Here is a 12,611-nt window from a genome sequence, read left to right as displayed (position 1 = left end):
TCACAAACACACACCCCCTTCCCTCACCCAGGCCCTATTGTTTCCCTAAACCAGAAGTCAAGTACTAGGATGCAGGTTGTCTGGAATGCACCTCCCTGGAATTCCCAGCATATGTTGATTCAATGAGTAACAGTCAGACATTGGCTACCACTATCTATCATCAGATAATATCCTTTTCCTCCCACTAGCCAACTGGATTCTGAATCTAAAATACCCTTAGAAGGATATTTTCATTTCAGTTCATAATCTGGCTGCAGGCTCAGCCAGCTGGGGAGGCAGGCAGGATGCAAGGGTCACCACACATTCCTCCTGGCTTTGGGAGGCAAAGCACAGGCCTCTCATCATCAGGAACTTGCCAGCCAGCATCCAGCAATCACAACATCATCCATCTCACTAAAAGCCTTACTCACCAGCCAACTTCCTCTTAAGCCTATTATTGCAAGGTAGTCTGCTCTCCTTAGTTCCCGTAGGGTGGCCTAAGTGGGTGGCTATTTTCTACAGGTCACAAAAAGTGCTTCATTGTCTATGGTCTGGCATCTAGCTCTATGACCTGGTGGGCCACTATCTCTCTTCAGGGTGCTTTATGAATTTCTTTCCTGAATATGGCTTTCCAAATACTCTTCCCCAGTTTGGGGCAGGAGGCATAGATTTCATGTCAAAAATGTTCCACTACTGAAAGGCAAATGTCCTCTTGCTCTCCATGGACTCCTCACCCACAGAGTGGGCAGAATGGAAAGAAAGCTAGAGCCAGGTCCTCTGGAGTGAGGGCCCAGAGCAGAAGCCCATTTGCTGCGGTCTGGGGTAACATCAGATTCATTCCTCTTCATTAATTAGATTGCGAAGAATCTAAGAGTGTATCCATTACTTCTTTTCAACGAGTTTATCTTCCTAATGTATTGTTGTTTTTAATCATAATTTGAAATTTTTTGTTATCATTGGATATGCTGCACCATCAAATATATACTGGATAGAACTGTTTTGATGAGACATTGATAAGAATTAAATCCTCAAAAAAAAAAAAAGAATTAAATCCTCAGCTCAAAATTTTACATATCTGATAGTTGGAATAGTTCATCACAGAATAGCTTCTGGTTCCTTCCCTTTCAAGCCTTGATAGTCTTCTATTTCCACACATATTTCTAGTATGATGTACCTTAGAGACTATTCGCATTGAATATCAGCTCACTCATTGCATTATTTGAGTAAGTACAATGGGCAGTGGTAGTCTTTCTGAAAACCAGTCCTAAATAAAAGTGGTTAGAAATATTTAATTGTAGACAGAAGTGACTGGGAACCTCATAAGTAAATCCCTTTAACCTGCAATGAACATTTCCCTAACTCCATTTCCCTTAGCCTGATCCCAAAAATGCCTGCAGCAACCAATTCAACAAGTATAATGGGGGTGGAATTCACACTGGAAAGAGGCAGTGAATTTATCTTAGGTGTACAAACTTTACAAAAACATTTGACCATATGAATGAACACTATCCTTGGGCCGTCACACAGCTGTGAAAGCAAAGGGTTCTGAAGCTTTGCTTGATTATCTTTATGTAAATCCATGCTGGCATCAACGAATCACAACAGATGCTGGGCATGAACAACCAGCTCCATCATCTGGCACATATTGGCTGAATGAGTATCCCTGAATGTTCACTGCTGGCATTCAGAAATATCTATAGATGATAAATGCCCATAAAGACCAGATTCTGGTTCAAATTTGTTAAAAGGTTCTGTTTTGCCATCCTTTTCTTGGGTTAAACAGTTCATCCTTGCCTTTAAACTCTCATTTTCTATACTCTTAATCTTTCATTTTCTGTGATACTGTAACTTGATCTGATTACAGTAGACATTTTAAAATATGTCTTGTATCAAAGGGCTTTATAAAGGTAGGCTCGCAGAATAACCTGTCTCCAAAAGGGGACATAAAGAGTAGCTTGAAGTAAAAGGCAAAACCTGTGGACAAGGCAAAGAAAGGTATTAAGCAGGAAATTGATGACCTTGGCCAACCAAGTCATGGAAAGTCCTAGGAAGCATTTACCAACCCATTTCCCACCCATGGATTGGGTTAGGAGCCAGACATAAGTAAGTGTCAGTTTATTGAGGTTTTCCTCTCCTGGAATTTTAAGTGTGTTGAGAGCAGAGTCTGTACTCTTCATCTCATGTGTTCAGCCTGGTACAAGTACAAGGAGCTCCACCACTGGTGAGTGGACACCCAAACAAGCATGGAAAATGGTCCTTTTTTGATGGTGGTTAGAAGCCATGGGAAATTTTGGCAAGTGTGATTCTGGCAAAGATGAGGCAGAGGAAATCAGATCAGAGAAATTCTGGAAGAGTATTGTTTATTAAGGAAACTCATTGTGGATGCATGCTCAGGATGTAGGGAGGGGGGAAGGGAAGTGCAGCTGTAAACAGGACCAAACATCTGGGTTTTATTTTATAAAAGAAAGTATCCAAAAAGAGGGGCTAGAACCCAAAGCGGAAAGGGAGCTGGGGGGCAGGAGGAGATGAGGGAGACAAAGGGCTCCCATAAAACCCCAGCGACTTAAGGTGTTTGTATGAGGTAGGGTCCTGCATCATTTCACATGAGCCTCTGGACCCCTCGGAGGAAAACGTTTACCTCACAGTTTCACAATGCCAGCACAAGTGAATGAGTTTCCTGAGGAGGATTGACATCATAAGAGAGAGACCCTCCCACCCTCCCCTGGAAGGGGATGTAGAGGTTGTCAGAAGCACAAGGTAATGGGAGAGAAAGCAACACCTAGCACTTACAGATGGCAACAAAAAGATTAGAATGCTCGATGAGGCACTGACAAGTCACAAGAGGCATTTTGGCTCAGTCAAATTAATTAAGACAACACAGTTTCTTTTAATCTTTCCTCTAATCACAAATCACACATTATGTTCTTCAGTGTTCTCCAGGATGGCCACCCTCCCATTTCCATCAAGGGTTCCTAAAGTCGACATAAGTGTAGAATGGGTTAGGACCATGTTGAAGAGCAGTGAGAGAAGACACAACCTAATTTTCTCCATTTTGAATTTGCAGTTTACTTGCCTCTGATCTTTTCCTGCCCTTCTACTCCAAAGTTCACAATAGTCTGTCCTTTGACAGCTGCATATTTTACCTAAGTGAATACTTGGGTTATAACCTTTTAATTTCATCTTAATTAACTGCATTCCCTTCCCCGATTGGCCAGGACTATTTCTTTCTTTTTATTTTTATTTTTTTTAAGATTTTGTTTATTTACTCATGAGAGACACAGAGAGAGAGGCAGACACAGGCAGAGGGAGAAGCAGGCTCTGTGTAGGAAGCCCAATTTGGGACTCAGTCCTGGGACTTTGGGATCACGCCCTGAGCCAAATGCAGATGCTCAACCACTGAGCCACCCAGGCATTCCTGTTTCAGGTTTTAATGTAACTCTCCAAGGTGCCAATTTTCTCACCTAATACAGTGTCACATGCAAATTGAATATCCACACTAAACAGTTACTCAGGTATAAGAATCAGAAAGAAGGATCCTCGTATACTCTTAAATTAGCTCTCTCCACTTTTTTTCTTTATGCTTATTTGATTCTTTGACCTCAACACAAAGTGAACACAGATCTAGAAAGAGTGAGAGAGAAAGAGAAGTTCATTCTGGAAGCAAAAAGAAGCCCTTCCTATTTCATTAGCTGATAATAAATCCTAAAATGCCATTGCCATGTTGCCGGGCAACCTAGGAAATATTGTTCTGACTAAACAAAAACTATCTGGAGTAAATTCACAATGAATAGCTGACAAGTGTGATATCATTCTGCATTCCGCCGTTAATGCATTAGCAGCAGACACTTTGGGACAGTTCTCCCCCAAGAAAACAAAAACAAATATACTGACATCACCAAAAGGTAGTCTGGGGACCAGGGAGAAAAAGTCTGGGCAAGTCTTATAACCTTTGGGGGACTTAGTTTTTTTCATCTGCATAAAGAAACATTAAAAATGGAGAGCACAGTACCAGTCACCTTCTTGAACTACTTGTGCAGGCCATGAACAATGATACACAGACTTATGGGGTGAAAATCATCCATCTCACTTTAAATAAAATCTGCAGTGAGGATTTGTTGGTTTCCTATAGACTACTGATGCCCTTATTGTTATAAGAAACATCCTTAATTTAGAAAGGCAGATGCTCAGCACATAAAGACTGCTCATCTCATTAAGACAAAAATACCTCCTAGAAATTTCTTTAAGACTATTATAGTGAGGAACCCTGGAGTCAAGGAGCCGTAGCAAAGTTAAAGCAACTTGTCTATGGAAATCACAAATGAACTGATTAAAGCAACAAGAGGAGCTGCAGTTGAAAACTGCAGCAACAAAGCTTTGAAGAGCACAATGTGGCAGGTAAAAAGCAGAAACTCTGGGCTCAAGCTCTAGCCCTGCCACTTACTGGTTGGGCTGCTATTTAAACTCTTTACATCTCAGTTTATCCATCCATGTATCCATCCAATACACACCCCTCTCATGGTGATTGTAGGAACAAGATGAGTTACCAATGCGCTTAGAATAGTGGCTGACATGTAGTTAGCTGCCATTGTTATTTCTGGCATGAACCAGTGATTGTTCATAGGAGTGCTGGAGCCAGATGGGCCTGGATTCAGAGCCCAGCTCCAGTAGTTATTAGAAATGGCCCTTTGGACAATCTTCTTAACCTTTCTAAGCCTCAACTGCTTCACCTATAATATGGTAATAATCATAATCTACCTCACAGAGCGTTTGTGAGGATTATGTGACAGAATGCTTGTGGCAGGCACAGCACAATGTAGCTACCATGAATCACTACAACAGAAGGTTCATCAAGAAATTTCTCTACAGTTTCTTTAGCTCCTCATTGTTTTTTTCCATGCCACAAAAAAAAAAAAAAAAAAAAAAAAAACAATGTACAGTAGTCCCCTCTTATCTGTGGTTTCACTTCCTGCTTAAACAAAAGCTAACTGGAGTAAATTCAGTTGACCAGTTACCCACAGTCAACTGAGATCAAAAAGCAGATGATCACCCTTCTGACATATTGTCAGAAGGTCAGTAGAGGTCTAAAGCTACGTCAGAATGCCTACATCTAACATCTCACTTCATATCATTGCAGAGGCATTTTGTCATCTCACGTCATCACAAGAAGAATGAGTATACTACAATAAGATACTTTGAAAGGGACAACACAGTCACATAGTTATTACATTATATTGTTATAATTATTCCATTTTGTTGTTGTTAATCTCTTACTGTGTCTAATTTATAGATTAAACTTTATCATGTATATACATATATTTATTTATTGGAAAAAACATAGTATATACAGGGTTTGATATTGTCTATAGTTTCAGGCATCCACTGTGGGTCTGTTGGGGGGAAGAGGGCTATGGCTCTATTTGTCTGTGTCTCCACAGAACATGTCCCCCATGAATAAGGGGAAACTTCTTAACAAATGGATACTTAGAAAATTGGATAAATACGTTTTTAAAAAATAAAACAAAAAGCAAAAACGGGCAGCCTGGGTGGCTCAGCGGTTTAGCGCTGCCTTTAGCCCAGGGTGTAATCCTGGAGACCCCGGATCGAGTCCCACATCGGGCTCCCTGAATGGAGCCTGCTTCTCCCTCTGCCTTGTGTCTCTGCCTCTCTCTCTCTGTGTCTTTCATGAATAAATAAATAAAATCTTAAAAAAAAAACAAAACGGTGGACCCCTTCCTCACATCATATACAGAAATTAACTAAAAATGGATCAAAGATCTAGATATAAGAGCAAAACTATAAAAGTCTTAGAAAAAAACATAGGTATGAATCTTCATGGCCTTGGATTCGACAATGGTTTCTTAGCCATGGCACCAAAAGCACAAGCAAAACAATTTTAAAAAATAAATAAATTGGATACCATCAAAATCAACAACTTTTGCCCTTGAACTGATGCCATCGAAGGTGAAAAGAACAACCCACAGATGGGATAAAAACATTTCAATTCACACATCTGGTAAGGCACTTGTATCCAGAACACATAAAGAACTTCTATAATTTAATAATAAAAAGACAAACCAATTAATAAATGAACAAAGACTCTGAACAGACATTTATCCGGAGGAGATATACAAAAGATCAATGAGCACATGACAAAATGCTCAACATTACTAGACAACAGGGAAATGCAAGTCAAAACCATAATGAGATATCATCTTATACTCAGTAGGATGAATATAATTAAATTAAAAAGGCAGAAATAACAAATATTGGTGAGGATGTAGAAAAACTGGAGATCTCATTGGGAATGTAAAATGCTGCAGCAACTTTGGAAAACAGTCTGGCAGTTCCTCAAAGGGTTAAACAAAAAGTTACCATATGAATTAGCAGTTCTCTTCTTGGTATATACTCAAGAGAAATAAAAACATGCCCACTCAACAACTTGTATGCTAATATTCACAGCAACATCATTCATAAGAGTCAAAAAGTGGAAATGAATGTCTATCAACTGATGAATGGATAAATAAAATGTGATATATCCATAAACTAGAATAGTATTTGACTATAAAAAGAAATGAAGGACTGATAAATGCTATGGTATGAACAAACTTGAATACCTTAAAAGAAGCCAGTCACAGAAGACCATATGTTGTAAATATGGATTCCATACATAAGAAAAGTCCAGAATAATGACCGGTCCATTAGTGATGGAAAAGTGGTCAGTGGTTTCCTAGAGTGGAAGCATGGAGGACAGTGGTTAGGGAGAGATGAAGATTGAATGCGAATGGGTACAAGATTTCCTTTCTGGTTGGTGAAATGTTCTAAAATTGATTGTGGTAATGGGTGCACAATTGAATATACTAAAAACCACTGGATTGTACACTTTAAATAGGTGAACAGTATGGTGTGTGAATTATATCTCAATAAAACTGTTATAAAAATAACAACCAAAGGTGTCTAGGTAGCTCAGGCAGTTAAGCATCTGCCTTCAACTCAAGTCATGATCTCAGGGTCCTGGGATCAAGTCTCGCATGGGGCTCCTTGCTCAGAGGGAAGCCTCCTTCTCTCTCTCCCTCTGCTCCCCCCTCTGTCCCTCAGTTCATGGTCATTCTCTCAAGTGGATAAACAAAATCTTATTTTAAAAAAAGAAAGAAAGAACAATGAAAATTCCAGAAGCCTCCTCAGCTTGGAAGATTAATTCTGTAGAACTTCAGATGGGCCCAGACTCATGTTCCAGCAGAAGGAGTAGGGGCTGGCCATGGAACTGTCTAGATAACCTCAGATAGACAGTGGCTGGAAGAGACTCCAGAGTCAGTTGCCAAATGCATGTGAATTCCCTATACCCCTTTCTTTGTTCAGTTTCACAGTCGGAAGTTCTGTGGAGACACAAACAGAGCAATGGCCCTCTTCCCCCCAACAGAACAGAACTGGGTCATGCCTCAAGTAAGGAGTTCGTTTTCCTTGCTCACACCCAATCACACGAATCCCGTCTACCTCTAAGAACCCTCAGTAGAGAGACCATGATATAGACTGTGCTTTGGAAGATGGTGTCCCAAGGAGTTGGAATGGAGGAAGGCAGAAAATGAGCCCACTGATCAATAGTATGCATACTGGGAGGATTCCGGTGTGGTATTTGAAGCTGTGCCTCAAAGAGGTGTCCTGAGGCTTTGAGTTTTTTAGATTAAAAACATTGTCTATGCACAGTGTTATTGCAAATTCCTCCTAAGAACCTAGTACTTGAACTTTTTGGTGTGTGAGATTGTAGGGAAAGAACTCAAAAGTTATATTGCAGCAGAAGAATAGACTCACACAGAAATGGAAAATTTAAAAAAATCTTTCCATCCTTTTTATTTCTCCCTGATTTAGTCTTATTTCTTCTCCTTTCTTCCTTTCTCCCTCTTTCCCTCTTCCTCTCTCCTGTCACCTTACTCTCCTTTCTCTGGTCACCACATTTTTCAGTAAGAAGGTGGTGAGCATGTCACAACATGAACTTCACATTGTCTTTATGCCAGTTCTTAGCACGACACCCCAAAGAAATGAGCTCAAAGGTAATTCTTGTTATTGGAATTAAATGTGCTGCACAGTGATTGCTAGGCAGACAAGCTGAGCCCAACTTGTGTGGGTTTTTGCCATTTCCTTGGTTTTTAAAGCAGAAGAGGTGTATCTAGACCCAGGCCCAGATGTCTGGCTGGTTATTTTCTGGGCCAATATTCTTCATATGCATATTTCTATCCCTTCTTGGGACTCTCTCCTAGAAACACATCAAGGCATTTCATTCTGCTAGGTCAGGGTCTGTGGCAGACTGAAATTTCCAAAGATGGCCATGCCATATGTTCCATCCTTATATGTGATGCTGACACTTCCCAATAAGAGATGGCATCTATATTCCATCCTCTAGAACCTAAGTGGAACTTTGTAACAATTCTACCCATAGAATTGGGTAGTCATATACCCATAATCTATATGGTTATATGGCTATATGACTTCTGAGGCTGGATCATAAAAGGCAATGCAGCTTCTGTTTGGCTCTCTTTCTCTTGGGACAAACACATTGATATCCATGAGCCAACACATAAGAAGCTTGGCCTTCCAAAGCTGCTGTTGATGGAGACACAATGTAGAGAGACCACATAGAGAAGATATTGTTGTTTTTCAAGGCAGCAAGTTTTCTTTATGGAGTCCCTTGGCACAGAACGTGTTACTATGGTGCCTCTCCTCTGTTACCATTAGGCAGAAGCTGCTCCCCAGGGCTTCCATAGAACAGACAGAAGGTTGGGGCACCTGGATGGCTCAGTCAGTCAAGTGTCACCTTTGGCTCAGGTCATGATCCCAGAGTCTTGGAATAAGCCCCATGTCGGGCTCCCTGCCCAGCGAGGAGCCTGCTTCTCCCTCTCCCTATGCTGCTCCCCCTGCTTGTGCTCTTTCTCTTTCTCTCTGCTCTGTCTCTCAAAAAAAATAAAATCTTAAAAAAAAAAAAAAAAAAAGAACAGAGAGAAGGCTAAGCTAGCTCCTCTGAAATGCCTTCTAGGGTGGCAGCCAAGGGACTAGATATCTTCCTCCCTAGATGTCTCCAGCCACAGAAGCCTTCTGCCCATGAGATGAAAAGATCCAAATAGTATTCACGGCGTTTTCTATTTCTCTAAAAGGCAAGACCACTGGCAGTGGATGAATTTTTGAAACAGTATTGAGTTAAATATATATATATATAGTTATAGTTATAGTTTATAGTTATAGTTATAGTTATAGTTATAGTTATGGAGAAAGAATACACACAGCATAACACCATTTTTATAAAGCTCAAAGCCAACAAAACAAAATAACATTTTATGGATACCAACAGATACAGTAAAATTCTGAGAAAAAGGCAGGAAAATAGTCAACATGAAATTAAGGGCAGGGCAGGGGATGAGATCAGGTACACTGGTGTAACTATAAGTGAGTAAGTGGTAAGTGGTAGGATCAAGGGTGCTAATTTCACTTCATAACTTACATGGACATTACCTATGTTCCTTTGTGTGTGTAAAATACTGTGTAACAAAAGAACACGACTTAAAAATGGATGTTGTTTCCAATTCTAAAAAATAAAACACTTGGCATCATCCAGTGAGTTGCCCAGTCCTCCCCTCACTACAGATTATGTCTCATGATTATTTATGAGCTCCCTCGCCCCATTCACATGGATTCTGTTTTCCATCCTCTGCCCAGGACCCTTTCTGTGGCCTCCTATGTGACTCCCTGTCTGTTTTTTCCTCCCACCACACCCACTGCTTGTCCAGTGAGCCTTCTTATAGCATAACTCTAATCCTGGTTTTCATAGCTCTATTGCTTTCAGTGATCCCTCATGGCCCTGTTAGTAAAATCTAGAGCCTGACTTTCTTAGCCTAGCATTCAAGGCCCCTATAATCCACTTGCTTAATGCTCAGTAGACCTAGCCAAACCTTGCCATTTCCCATTCATGCCTCAGATCCCCCACCTTGGTGTGTTTGTCTTGTGGTTCTCCTTTCCTGTTTCCATTGTCTCCACATTTCCATCCTTGAAAATCTAGTTTCAATTCCTCCACCATCATGAGGTGGTGGAAATTCATCATCAGGAATTTCCTGACCCACCACTGGGATAGACCTACACATGGCTGTTCCCATGTCTCTACTCTGCTAGGGCTTTAGGTGGCATCCAATGGGACATCAGTCACTTTTTGCCTTGCAGGATGAGTAGGCTGGGTCTGTTCACTTCCCCTGTGACACCACAGGTTCCTTTAGGGTAGATAGACCATATCTGATTCACTGTCTTTGTCCTCACAACTCATTACACATATCAAAGATTCAATATTTTTAGAATGACTATATTAACAAAATGAATGAATTCCACATTAAGATCTCTCCTAGGCAAAATTATGAAGTGGAGAAAACTTATCTTTGGTGTCTCTAGCCTACCTGCTCAGTCGTCTCCTCTGTGAGGAGCTTATGCCCTTCCCATGTAGCTACCCAGTAACTTCTCACCTTCTTGTCTGACCAGAACCTACTTTTAGAAAAAGACCTGATAAATTCATGCACACTACTGTATAAACTACTCAGAAGGCTTCTGATGTTACTGCTCTTTTACTGAGAAGTACTTATTTTGTCAACAGAAGACAAAAATCAAAGAATATATCTGTAGTGGGTTGAACAGCACTCCCCAAAAATTCATGTTGTCCTCCTCCCAGTGCCTTAGTTGGAGATAGGGTCTTTGCTGCTGAAATTGTTAAGATGAGGTGATACTGGATTGGGGTGGGTCCTAAATCCAATAACACGTGTCCTAGATCAGAAGTCTATGAGAGATACAGAGACAGAGGAACGTCAGAAAAATGAAGAAGCAGAGATGGGAGTGATGCAGCTATAAGCCAAGGAACACCAGAGTGCCTAAGACCACCAAAAGCCAGGAAAGGGCAAGAAAGGATTCTTCCTTAGAGCCCTCAGAGGGATTGTGGCCGTGCCAACACCTTGATTTCAGGCTTCTGGCCTACAGAACTGTGAAGGAATGCGTTTCTCTTGTCTCGAGCAACACAGGTGTGCTGGTACTTCGTGAACCCAGAAAACTAATACAACATCTGAAATGCTGGATTATCAGGTACAACTTCACCACTTAATACTGGGATAAGATGTCAGTGCCCCAGGGGAGACCTACACCAGCTGTGGGGCTTGGCAGGGGAAAATTAGGAGGAAAACTGAGATGCAGATGAACCCTTGGTCATCATTCCCGGCACCTTGCAAACAGGTGAGGATCAGTGACTCCCACCTCTTTCTGCACTGGGTGTGTTTCAGCTACCTGCTGAGTGGGTTGAGACCAGAGTCAGGAGCAGGGCCATGAATACAAACTAATGCAGCAGCTATCAAACTTTTGGTGTCACTGGTCCCTTAGAGAACATGGTATGATTTAAGGACCCTCTCCCTAGAAATACAAGCACATAGTTCCTAAAATTTGCAAAAAGTTCCAGAAGTTTCACTGTTTCCCAGGGATAAGAACCTTTGATCTGTTAATATAACAATGATGTGGCTAAATTTAACTTACAGAAGATGTGCACTTCCAACAGCAGTGAGTAGTTTTGTTTCTGAACATACGCATTAAGTACCGTGTAGGAGCATGGCAAGTCCTTGGCATTAGATAGATCTTGAGTCAAACCCCAGCACTGCCCTTCACTAAGAAATTCCCTAGACTCTCTCAGCATCAGGTGTCTTGTCTGGAAAGTGAGGGATGCAATACCTGCCTCCCTACCATGCAAAGGAGATGAAGTACGGTAATCAGTTACAGACTCCAGAGTGCCCTGACGTCCCCTTCATCGGGCTTCTCTCCCTTGTAATCATTTAAATAAGCAGTTGGTCACTGGCTGTCGCCCTCAAGGGATTATAAGCTTTGGGAGAGCTTTATTCACAACTGCAGCCCAGGGCTCTATAATTGTTGACAAGAGGACTATTGTGCTTCACATAGTGCCTGATGCATGGTATAGGCTTAATAAATAATGGCTCCTATTAACATCCAACTCAAACTGATAAAACTAAGGAAGAATAGCAAGTCAGCAAAAGGCCATCTGCCAAGACCTTAGACATCTCAGAAACACATTGAGAAAATAAGTGGAAGAGGAACAAATATTATGTCCTCTGCTGCTATCCCCAAGCAAAGAAGTAGGGGATTCAGAGATTCGGAGTCAACCACTCCCACAGACTACCAGGAAATGAGCTTCTTCCCCTAGTTCTGGTCCTCACAGCAGTTCTTGAAACTCAACATGATCTGTGAGTCTGAATGAACATGACACCAACTGCTGAGGGGGAGGCAATATCATCTGTGGTGAGAAGCCTAGCCCTCTCCCAAAAAGGTGTTACTTTTGATCACCCTCAAGTATGATCAAGGTGGGTGAAGTGGTAGCTGCTGGAAGGCTGGGTGAGGTGTGGGTTGGCTGAGTCAGTGCTGGCCAGGTTCCCCTTGGGAAATTCCCATGGGGAGGAGAGCGGGTGGCAGTTGTCAGCTGGGAAATTAACCAGGTGTGACTTCAAGATCAATGGGGAGATTACACTGTGCCCGTGGAAAAGCCTGGGTCTAATTAATGGATAAGACGCTGGGGTGGAAGTGAGATCCGGTGTTTGGAAAGAAGTCCTTCACCTTGG

This window comes from Canis lupus, chromosome 25 (assembly GCF_011100685.1).
Source record: "Canis lupus familiaris isolate Mischka breed German Shepherd chromosome 25, alternate assembly UU_Cfam_GSD_1.0, whole genome shotgun sequence".
NCBI classification, from domain to species: Eukaryota; Metazoa; Chordata; class Mammalia; order Carnivora; family Canidae; genus Canis; species Canis lupus.
Note: the sequence above shows the minus strand (reverse complement) of the source record.